Source organism: Polypterus senegalus, chromosome 11 (genome assembly GCF_016835505.1).
Source record: "Polypterus senegalus isolate Bchr_013 chromosome 11, ASM1683550v1, whole genome shotgun sequence".
NCBI lineage: Eukaryota > Metazoa > Chordata > Cladistia > Polypteriformes > Polypteridae > Polypterus > Polypterus senegalus.
In genome coordinates this window covers 130,635,145-130,646,433 of record NC_053164.1, presented here as the reverse complement: position 1 = coordinate 130,646,433, position 11,289 = coordinate 130,635,145, and positions in this window count along the sequence as shown.

Below are 11,289 nucleotides of genomic sequence, written 5' to 3'. Positions count from 1 at the left end.
AAAGTGCCATTTAAACTAATACAAGTAGACATGGATTTTCTGATGAAAAAACAATAACATTTAAAACAGTATCATTTACATACAACAGATTTTGGCGAACCATTTAAATGCAATTATTTATATCCATTTATATACTAATAATTGCAATTATTAAATAATAATAATATTATTATTATTAAATAATTCCTCCCATATAAGTAACATTTCTTGGACTGCCTTCTTCCATCTCTGAAACATTTCTAGACTTCGTCCTGTTCTTACGCAACACAGCCCTAGCCACTGTGGACACTTTTTTCTATAGTGTCGTTTCTTGTGACTGAAGACAGAGAGATATAATTAAAGTTAGTAAAAAATCTTTTATTAATACACACCAGGCAAAGGTAAAATGACAGAGAAGCACAGTCCTAGGACACCTGCCCTTCATCTGCTCCGAGGGGTTGGTGTCCCAAATTTTTATAGGGCTTTTGTCTTATGACTTTAGTTACACAAGTATTTCAAAATATTAGCCTGAATTAGCACTAACAGAAATCTACAGGTGGAATACATCTGTTAGTTTCCTTAGTTTGGGGCTGGATGAGTCCACACTTTTTGGCACTTTTTTTGTGTAGTAACCTTAAAACAAGAAGTAGCGCATAACACGCATACTTTGGGCACGCAGGGTCTTCATGACCCTTGTCACGTACACCATGGGTAAGCAGTGATCTGCATGTCACGCACACCAAATTGATCAAGCTGTTTTGTATTTTTCCACACCACCTCACGTATAGATTATTGTAATATTATTCTATCTGGCATCCCACAAAAATGTATCCATTGCTTACAACTTCTTCGAAATTCTGCTGCCACGATAATAACCTGTTATAAATCCACTGAATGTATTATACCTACTCTCTCAACTTCACTGGCTCTCTTTTCACTACTGAATACAATGCAAAATACCACTCTTAACATTTAAAGCTCTCCACAGTCTTGCTCCACCCTACCTCGCTGATCTCCTCCAGACTTACACTTCCTCTCGCTCACTCAGATCCTGTAATTTGACAGTATTTAGTCAGGTAATATGGTGCAGCCTTAGTTTGTGGAAGACAGACACAGCTAAAGACATGAGCATGAAATGATGGTTGTCAATTTCAAACTGTGTTTCCTCAATGTGCTCCTTGAGAAAAAACACATCATCTGAACCAATCTCAGCCCGAACAAACTGATTGATCAAAGATACACTGACAGCTTGCCCTAATGTCGACTGTTGGATAACACGCTCAACTACTTTGACCACCTTGACTGTACCCACAGAAGGAATCATCAAACCTCCTTTGTTTTTAAATGTGAGCAAGTGGTAGCTTTGATCATATGATTCCAGTACAGCCTCTGTTACCAAAATAGCACGGAACACATCACAGGACAGCTTTCTCAAAATTCCGTCTAAGGGCTACCTCCCACAGCTTCCTGAGGTGGATTTCTTTGGGAAACCTTCAAAGTTTGAGAAATGTTAACAGCTAACAACAATCTACATAGTTATGGATCTATATACGTTTAGCCAAAACGTTGTTTGGAGGCTCACTTGAGCATATAAATGCATAGCTTTGCCAGCTTAGCCTAGCATAGCTAAAATTAAGATTATAAAATGGGATTTTCTAATGGCCAAATATAACCAAAACAATTGTTCAGCCTTACCTATGAAATGTAATCCCCAGGGATTTGGTTTGGAGCGTACAGCAGTTTGCGCAATCCCAAGCAGCACATGCATGAGGCATCTTTATCCATTACTTGACTCCACAGCAGTGCCACTCGCAATATGGCGGCAACGTTGACGTACAAAGCTGCTGGTCATGCGACGTCTAGTAATTCTATATTTCTAATTCTATTGGTGGATAGCAGTGAAAGGCTGCCTCATCACTTCCTATGTGCTTAGCTCTTGGAAGGATTAATAAAATATCTATCTATCTATCTATCTATCTAATAAGAAGACTACTCAGTGAAGATCAAAGATTACAACTTGTGGAGACAGACATTCCAAAATATAGAATATTTAAAGTTTTATATACCATTAGTAGTATTCTAAAATTAGTTTAAAGGACATGAGTAACCAATGTAACAATGCTAAAACTGGTAAGATGTGCTTAAATTTTCTTTTACTGGTTAAGAGTCTTGCTGCTCCATTTTGAACTTACAGGTAGCCAAGTTATGAGTGCATTACATTAATCTAGCCAAAGAAAATTTATTTTGCACTACCTTGCAGTGTTATGTAAGGTCTAGCTTTTGCAATGTTCCTCAAATGGAAAAATGCTGCCCTAGCAATCTGGTTAATGTGCAATTTAAAGTTTAGGTCAGTCTTTACTTCTGCCTTGACCTTTAATGCTAAGTGATTTAGTTTATTTCTAAAACCTTCACTTATTTCCATTTTTGCCAACAACCAAGATTTCTGTTTTTACTTTATTTAGCTTATGGAAATGATGTAAAGAGGGCAACACGCTGGTGCAGTGGTTGAACTGCTGCCTTGAAGTTAGCAGACCTGGGTTCGCTTCTCGGGTCCTCCGTGCATGTTCTCATGTCCCAAAGCGTCAGGATCAAAAGGTGCTATAGATAAGTAAAGCTATGTTTGGCATAGAGCCGAAGCTATAAAGGAGTGGCACATAAATAACAATGTTAGTACTCTCGAGTGGCACAGTCCTGATCTCTGTCCGATTGAAAATTTGTGGCTGGACCTGATTAAGGATGTTCACTTATGATCCCTGTGCCTCCTGGTGCGCAAAGCTGATAAAGGCCTATGCACACAGACTCCATGTTGCCTTGGCTTTCAAAGGTTCATTTACTATACAATACTGACTTGAATAGAGTGAATATTTGTATGATAGATTATTTTATGATTTTTATTTGTAATTCATTTAGATCAATTTACAGAGATCTGTTTTCACTTTGGCATTAAGGAGTCTTTTTCTGTTGCGTAGTTTCAAAAAAAGCACAGATTTTACCTCATTAACGAAATATGCGCAAGCTTGGGTGAGCCAAAGTCAAGAGCGTTGTCTGTGTTCCATGCATACTCTGGCTGCGATACAACTTCAGCTTTCACTGGTAGAGGTAAGAAGTCAGCTTGGCAGGCCTGGCAGGTGTATGATGATGTCACAGAGACATTTTTAAATCTTGCCAAACATCCATTTCAGCAGTTGACTTCTGATTGTGTACAATTCAAAACGCTTGAAAGACTATCATCCAGTATGATAAAAGCAGCCCTTTGATGTCTGTGAATTAATTAAGAAGAGCACTCTTCTGTCATGCAAACCGATCAAAGGAGAAACTGGCACCTACACAGGATGCACTACTTCTGCATGTACAAGGGTTGTACTGTATATCAGGCAGAAATCTGGACAACAAGCTTACAAACTGAACAACTGATTCCTTCTCTATTGGGCTATGCATGGGTGACAGAATCAGGATCATGGGTGCCACAATGAACCACTTTCCCTAAAGTCTCCAGGGCCTGCAGTGAGCTGATCAAATGTTCCTGTAAAGGCGATTGCAGCAGATGCAAATGCAGTAATGCAAATCTGGACTGCTCACCACTGTGTAAATGCGTGTACAACAAATAGAATTAATCTGAAAACTATTTCATAGTGATGTAATAATTTGTGATTGACTTGGTGACTCTGTCAAAGACTGTTAAGTTTTGAGTTTCGCGTATCTACATCTGGTTTTTATAGTGCATGGACAGTAATTTTTGGGTAATTTCAACAATAATTTTCATTGCTATCGGTAAATCTGCAGTTTTGTGGTTTATTCAAGTATTTGTGAATGACTTGGTGATTCTGTCAAAGACTTTAAAGTGTCAAAGTCTGGTTCTTTTAGTGCACGTATGGTTATTTTTGATCATTTTCACATCAATTTTCACTGATATCGGTATATCTGCAGTTTTGTGTTTTTTTCAAGCAATTTTTTTGGCCTCCTAGGCTAAAATTCTTTCATAGACCCTAATTGTTAGCCATGCAAAATTTGGTGCTTTTATCCGCTCTGTAATGGTAATCTAACTAAACCACCACACTATTTGATTCCATGTGTAAAAATACAATTTGTAAACTTCCAAGGGAGTGAATACTTTTTTACTTACCAAAATAGCATTTCTTTATGGAAATTTAAAGAGCTTTGTCCAGCAGCAAACAGAGTGACAGGGTCTCATCTGTTATTGTGTGTACATTCTAAACAAAAGTTCTTCTGTAGTCCCACAAAGCAATCAATGCTTAATTTGATTGAGTTTTAAAGAAAATTCCAAACATTTGCATGTTTTCATCAACGAATTTCTAGTATTTGGCAACTAAAGAAAACCTAATTATTAATTGCATGTACGTATGTATTTGCTATTTTTAATCTCATTATTAAGTTACTACCACACTTTGATTGTTGACAGTATTACAACATAAACAACAATAGTGGTAGAGTGAAATCACCATGGAATTTTTAAGCAGGAATAGAATTTTAATAAAACCAAAAAAAAAGACCAACAAGGCTATTAAACAATATAGACAAATGTAGTATGTACCGGAACCAGTTTAATTTAGAATGCATAGTGACAGGTAAAAATATACAAATTTGGACAGCACACAATTGATTATAGAATCTTGTAATATGTAGTCGATGCCATGACCAGTTTTCATGGCTGAGTTGCTGGTACGTCATACTGGTGAGTAACACCATAAAAAAGCCCTGGTTTTTGGGTTGTGGGACCTGAATCCAAATATTAGAGCTTTGAGGAACCAGAACTAACTGCCTAACACTCTAGTTACTTAGTCACTTGGACATATTTCTCAAAAAATTCTGTTTTGTTGTGGTAGGAAATAGCTACTGTAACACAACATCAGTGTTCATGATTGGTTATCACTATCTACAGATATACATCTTAGGAACCAGCTGAGCTCAAAACAACAATTTACAAATAAGAAATCCTAAAGAAAGGCAGAAATCAAAAAAATAAAGGATGAGCAAAACTGTATCTTTGGATAGGTCAAAATAAAACGTATTACCTGGAGTGAAAATAATTGTGATGGTGATCCTGATTTCTGCCAAATCCAAAAGTTATTTAAAGAATCTGTGGTGGATTGCCGGCATGTTACTCCGGCCCTCACCCCCAGGCCGCCAGGAGGAGCCCTCCCGACAGCATGATCATGTCCCGGAAGGAATAAGGAATTGTGGACTGATTGGACAGGAACACCTCCGGGTCAGGGTGTATAAAAGGATTGTGGCCCAGACAGTGAGCTGAGCTGGGAAGTAGGAGGGCGAAGTGTCTGGGCGAGGAGGAAAGAGTATTTTGTAGTTTATTGGTGATTTATGAGTGTAGTGTGCTTGCTGCACTGTATATTAATAAAAATAATAATTATTATACTTTCACCTGGTGTTCATAGTGGTACCTGAGGGTGTTAGAGGTGGACTACACCTCTATCTGCTACACTGGTATAGTCAGCAGGGTCAGGGCAAACAGTCCTTTTCTTCACCCCGGGAGCACGTTGTTTCATGTTGTAGGGCACATGCGAGCCTATGAGCCCCCCTACAGCGACGCCTGGTGGCCCCAAAGGTATCCAGCAGGGCTGTGTAAAAACACTACAAAGTCCATGATGCCCTGCTGGAACTCTGGGCATGATCATGCTGTCGGGAGGGCTCCTCCTGGCGGCCTGGGGGTGAGGGCCGGAGTAACATGCCGGCAATCCACCACAAATCTAAATTGGCTTAATGAGTGCAATAAGTACCATTTGCACACTTTACATTAGTGCACAATTGTTGATTATTAATAGCTGTATTAACGGTTTAATGCCAATTTTAACCACAATTTTCCTCATGTACAGATAGCATGTCTATTGCTCCAAAATTAGTCTGTCCACACAATTTACCATATTACATATCACATCGTAAGGCACTGAGCTGGAATGAATGCAACAGATATGGTCTAGAAAAACATAGTTTAGAATTACACAAATAGCAAATTACACAAATTTGACTATCTTCAAATCAGGAACTTTTTTAAACAGAACCTTCCAGATTTTCCTCATCTTGCACCCTCATCCACACTGGAAAAAATATTGCTCAATCTCAAGGAATTAGACTCCATCTCTACAATATATAAAATCATTTTACAATCCCTTCCTTTCAAAGATCCAAGAGGACACTGGGAAAAAGACCTCTCAATTAATATTTCAGAAAAGGAGTGGAAAGTAGCAATGCAGAGAATTCACTCGAGCTCCATATATGCAAAGCATACAATTATACAACTTAAAATTATATATCGAGCACATCTGTCTCGACTAAAACTCTCCAAAATGTTTCCAGGGCAAGATCCAACCTGCGAACGTTGCAACCAAGCCCCAGCCTCACTGGGTCACATGTTCTGGGCCTGCACCAAATTAACATTATTCTGGACAAAATTTTTAATTACCTCTCAGACAGCCTTGGACTCACAATCCCTCCTAACCCATTAACAGCTGTGTTTGGGGTTCTTCCAGAGGAGCTTAAAGTGGAGAAGGACAAACAAATTGTGATTGCATTTACTACACTGTTGGCACGCAGACTTATTCTGATAAACTGGAAGAACCCAAACTCTCCTCTTTTAAGTCAGTGGGAAACTGATGTGTTATATTATTTGAAATTGGAAAAAATCAAATACTCAGTTAGAGGATCCGTACAGACTTTTTTCAAAACATGGCAGGATCTAATCAGTAACATTTTAAAATAAGTTTATAAAGCACAGAGAATTTATTAATTTAGGTATGTTTACAAGCTTTAAATTTTACGCCGTTTGGCTTGCTCTCTCTCTCAGGGGTGGGGATCGATCTGTTCTTAACATAATTCTTTTTTTTGTAAAAACTTGATTGCTATGTATGGATTGTAATAAAATTAATAAAAAAAAAAAAAAAAATTACACAAATAGCAGAGTGCAATAGGGAAACCTGCCTATCCACCCAACCTCTTATACACTATTCTACAAAGAACTCATTATACGCTGCAGAAAAAAGTAAAACACCAGATTCCTCTTACGGCTGAGGGTTCATAGACATTCAAGATGTAACAAAATATGCATAGCCTTGAATATTAAGTCATTTTAAGTTAAAGAAAAGGAAAATGCATCTTTTTACATCCATCAGGTGCCTTACTACAATGCAAAATTAGCATTAATTACAATAACAAGTGAAAAACAGATAATCTCACTAAATAAATTAAACAAGGGGAATCAAAATTGTTTATAGTCAGTGATAGGAATTAAGTGATTTTTTGAAAAAAAAAAAAGATATATTTGCTAATGGAGCTTTGTAGTATCTAGTGAAGACCTAATGGTCTCACCTAGAAATGTCTATGCAGAGAGATGGAAGGAGTCATCCAGCATCTTTTCTGTAGCTCATTTAATGTAGTGAACTAGCAATCTTTTACTTTATTCTTTACTCTGATACAACTTAACTAGGTGAACAGATGGGAAATAAGAGCTTTTTAATTTGTGACTTCATAAACATATAAAAATCAATCACATCTAACTTTAAAGCTTTGAGGTTTCCTCGGCAGATAAGAAATTGCTGGGCTGTTTTTTTATTTTTATTAGGTTTTTTTTTTGGAATTGCAGCTCCAAACTATATTACAGACATTAAAGATAACACAACAGCACAGCACTAGCAATTACTAAAACAGCAAAGGAAAGATTTATGGGATGAATAATGAAGGGAATTCATAATTCTAAGGGCAACAAAAAGATCTAAGATAATTATGTTTCAACAGATTTATTTTACACAAGGCTATTCTTGTTTTTTGTGGGAGGAATTCAAGAAAGGTTTGAGTTGCTGAGCTACCAACCAGTGAACATGACTCATTTTTGTTTTTGTGCCTTTCGCAGTTCAGAGATTATTTATTATATTCATCTCTAAATTCTTCTAATTTCTGAACCTGTTGTTTCTATTGCCTGGAGGTCAGAACATATTCCAGCAGCATATTGCACAAGTTATGAATCAACCTTAGAGGGGCAATGAAACAATGTATAGTACATTCACAATTATGGGCCAATTGGAAATTTCATGTGAATGCACTCAGTGGAACAGTAAACCCTTTTCTCAAACTCAGGGATGACACATTGATTACTAAACCTATTTCCAGTTGGCTAGTAATGATTTGCATTTATTCCACCTCTTTCTGTTCATTTTCAAAAAATAAATTTTAGTGATGTAAGAAACATTGCTGCAAAGCACTTTAGAAATAACACATTGAAGGACTGGAACAGATAATTTCTTTATATGCAGATGATATGATACTGTATATATCGGACCCAGGAAATTCTGTGCCTGCAGTCTTAGCAGCGCTTACAGAATTTCAAAAGATCTCTGGTCTCAGAATTGATCTGAATAAAAGTGTACTTTTCCCAGTGAATTCTCAAGCATATAATATTAGATTAGATACCCTACCTTTTATCATTGCAGAACAGTTTAAATACCTGAGGTAAACATCACAAGTAAACATAAAGCTCTTTATCAACAAAAAATTAAACAAGACTTGCATAGATGGTCAACCCTTCATCTCACACTAGCTGGAAGAATTAACACTGTTAAGATGAATATTCTTCCTAAGATCCTTATTTCAAAACATTCCAATATTATTAATAAATCATTCTTTAGACAATTAGATTCAACAATAACCTCATTTATTTGGAATTCAAAACATCCACGCATCAAAAGAGCGACCCTAAAAAGGCAGAAGGCGGCATGGCTCTACCTAACTTCCAGTTTTATTACTAAGCAGCAAATATACAGGCGATAAGAACCTGGATACAAATAGAAGAACATACACAGGCATGGACCGCAATTGAAGTAAAATCCTGCAGTACTTCTTTGTATTCCCTGCTCTGCGCACCAATAAACACACGCTATCGGCAATACACTAATAACCCAATTGTGCTCCACTCACTTAGAATCTGGAACCAATGTAGAAAGCATTTTAAGACGGAGAAGCTTCTATCTGTGGCACCTCTGCAAGAGAACCACCTCTTTCAACCTTCACAAACATATGCAGTTTTTAATATCTGGAAAAAATTTGGAATTAACTTGCTTAGAGATCTTTATATAGAAAACGTCTTTGCATCCTATGAACAATTACATTCCAAATTTAACATTCCAGCTACAAATTTTTTTAACTATCTTCAAATCAGGAACTTTGTTAAACAGAACCTTCTAGATTTTCCTCATCTTGCACCCTCATTCATGCTGGAAAAAATATTGCTTAATCTCAAGGACTTAGACTCCATCTCTACAATATATAAAATCATTTTACAATCCCTCCCTTTCAAAGATCCAAGAGGACACTGGGAAAAATATCTCTCAATTAATATATCAAAAAAGGAGTGGAAAGTAGCAATGCAGAGAATTCACTCGAGCTCCATATGCGCAAAGCATACAATTATACAACTCAAAATTATATATCGAGCACATCTGTCTCGACTAAAACTCTCCAAAATGTTTCCAGGGTATGATCCAATCTGCGAACGTTGCCTCACTGGGTCACATGTTCTGGGCCTGCACCAAATTAGCATTATTCTGGACAAAAATTTTTAATTACCTCTCAGACCGCCTTGGACTCACAATCCCTCCTAACCCATTAACTGCTGTGTTTGGGGTTCTTCCAGAGGGGTTTAAAGTGGAGAAGGACAAACAAATTGTGATTGCATTCACTACACTTTTGGCACGCAGACTTATTCTGATAAACTGGAAGAACCCAAACTCTCCTCTTTTAAGTCAGTGGGAAACCGATGTGTTATACTATTTGAAATTGGAAAAAATCAAATACTCAGTTAGAGGATCCGTACAGACTTTTTTCAAAACATGGCAGGATCTAATCAGTAATATTTTAAAATAAGCTCATAAAGCGCAGAGAATTTATTAATTTAGGTATGTTTACAAGCCTTAAATTTCACGCCGTTTGGCTTGCTCTCTCTCTCAGGGGTGGGGATCAACCTGTTCTTAACTTAATTTTTCTTTTGTAAAAACTTGATTGCTTTGTATGGATTGCAATAAAATTAATAAAAAAGGAAAAAAAAAAAAGAAATACATTGAATATCTGCATAAATACAAAGTTAAGTTTGTTAGTCTTTCTTAAACCACCATGCTGTTTCTGCTAACCAGAATTTTATATTTAATGTTAGATCAGTCGGTTCTGACAAACAAAATGGAAAATCAAAAAAATGTGGCACATTAACTGAAATTGTATAAACCGAATAAACATGCCCTTGATGTTTCCCTAGCCACCATTTATGTTTATGTTTTTTGTACATGTAATTCAATGTCTTCTGTAGTCAGTTTCAAGACCGGCATGAGAGATACATTCAATAGATCAATGAGGAAGAACAAGGAGCTTACCACACTTCAGATTACTCATCAATTTGTAAAGTGGGAAATTTTGTGCAAGTGTGAATTTCAGATCCAAATAAACACAATCACTGTGGACTGCGAAGGAACCAGTAGGTTTTATCCCTGAAACATGGGACATACAAGGTAACATATGGTTTTTAAATTTTTGGTTCATACTACTCAGAAAAATTGTTGTTATGGTAAGTTATGTATAGTAATCAAAAACAAGTGACAGTGTGTGGTCAACTTCCACTGAATGGAGCCCTGGTATGCTGTTTTCCTTCAGCACAGACTCTGGCTCATTTACTCCAAAACAAACATTTTCCTTTCAAAAGATGTCTGTGCTGGTGGGACACCAACTTTGTTCCAGCTGAAAAGACTCAACACAGCACCAGTCCTAAAGTGGCATACATACTTTATGCAGTCGTCAGATTTGAAGTACAAACATACATGCTGTCACCATGTTCAAAAAATTTTGATCCTTCATTTCATTCAATGGTTTGGATAAATTTTCATCTTTCTATTTCATCATTGAGAAAGCTGTGGAAGCCCACATAAGATTTGGAACACAGAATGACACTATAGAACCTTTTCATTCACAGTTCTGCCACCTAGTAGATTGTTTACTTATTGACCATGCTTACAGAAGTGTGAAATAGGCCTATTTAGTCAGTCAGTCAGTCATTGTCCAACCCGCTATATCCTAACACAGGGTCATGGGGGTCTGCTGGAGCCAATCCCAGCCAGCACAGGGTGCAAGGCAGGAACAAACCCTGGGCAGGGTGACAGCCCACCTCAGTAGGCCTATTCACAGATACAGTAATTTTACTACCCTATTTTGCTAAGTAGTGATATAACACTGTCCATTCACCTTTTTTAATATACAGTATAAATGAAATACTAATACTGTAACCATTCATAGTCATGAACTGAG